Genomic DNA, 1,668 nt, shown 5'->3' with positions numbered 1-1,668 from the left:
CAGCCAGAATCGTCCTTAGAAGCAAGGATGGTGAGAATTTATCTCACATACTTTGGTCATTGTCAGAGGGGACTGGTCCCTGGAGAAAGACATCTTGCTTGGTAGATGGTCAGTAAAACAGAGAAAGACCCTCAATGAGAAGGACTGACATAGGAGCTGACACAACAATTATGAGGATGGCGCAGCGCCAGGTAGTATTTCTTTCTTTTGTACATACAATCAGAACCAATTCATCTATAACTAACAACAATTTAACGATATCTCAGTTGTGTGACTTATCCTACATTACCACACCAGGACCCCATAAATAATACTTGAGAAGCATGGTGGCTCTATAAGCTAAGCACTGGACTTTGAACTACAAGGTTAGGGGTTTAAGCCCACCAGTCACTCCATCAAACAAGATAAGGCTTTCTGCTGCCACAAAGATTTACAACCTTAAAAACTCTATGCAGGGTTACTATGAGTTGGAACTGACTCAAAAGCACTTAGCAACATAAATAATTTTCAACAATATTCCGTGGAAGGGAACAATAAGCTTTGTCAATAAATGGGCAGACAATAAATATTTGACTTTCAAGTCATATATGGTCACTCTCACATACTCGTGTGTGTGTGTATGTGCTTTCTAATTCTTTAAAAACATAAAAATAATTCTTGGAGATGTAGTAAGATGGCAGATTAGGCAGAAATGCTACACAGACCGTCTACAACAGATACAGAAAACAAAATAAGACAGACATAGATGATTGTCCTGGAACCACGAACTTCAGATGAGGGACAGAAAAGGAGTCTGTATGGTTACTAGGAGAGGACGCTGAACAGGCGTGGCATGCAAAACCAGATAGGTCAGTGAGCTGTGCCAGTTGACCAGATGAGGCTCAACCATCTAAATTTTTGTGAGCAGCTTTAGTGACAAGACATCAGCTTGGTGATTCAGAAGCATACGGGTGACTCGCAGAGACAAAGGTGTGATTTTTTTTCTTGTTCCCCACGCTCCCCTGGTGAACGGAGGCATGACCAGCTTCCACCCATGCACACCCCCAGTGAAGTTCCTGCTCTCCTGGTGGTATGAGCCACATGGTAGGGAGCCCCCTCATTTGTGAGCTGCACCAACCCGGGAACTAGATTCAAGTGAGTCCTGCTCCAAAATTGCAGAGCTGACCCTGGCCAGCCTGAACTACCCTTCACTAGGAGATGAAGTTGAATACATGAGGCGGAAAAGAGAGAGAGAGACATATTGGTGATGGATGGCCAGGTGCAGTGTGGCCTTTTTGAACTTTCACAGGTGGCTTTTTCAAGGAAGAGGGTGTCTAGGTGGTGCCGAGGCATACTGCTTACTGGTGGAGACAAAAGAGTGATTTTTTTTATCTTGTACCCCATATTACCCTGGTGACCAGAGGCATGGTCAGCCCCCACTCACTCCCAGTGAAGCTCCCGCTCTCCGGTGGTCGGAACTGACCAGTGGTGAGTCACATAGTTGTAAGCCACATCAAAGTGAGTTGAAAAATATCCCCACCAACACTGGCTCCTGGATTCGGATGAGTCCTACTTCAGAAATACAGAGCCAGTTATGATCAGCTGTGGATTAGCAAGAACTCTTACACTTGGCTGCTCTCTGTGACAGAAAAGATCTTGATCCCAGCTTCTTTACAGTCTGCATAAACT

The sequence above is a fragment of the Chrysochloris asiatica genome, unplaced genomic scaffold (genome assembly GCF_000296735.1).
Source record: "Chrysochloris asiatica unplaced genomic scaffold, ChrAsi1.0 scaffold00036, whole genome shotgun sequence".
Lineage (NCBI taxonomy): Eukaryota > Metazoa > Chordata > Mammalia > Afrosoricida > Chrysochloridae > Chrysochloris > Chrysochloris asiatica.
This window is presented reverse-complemented; position numbering follows the sequence as displayed.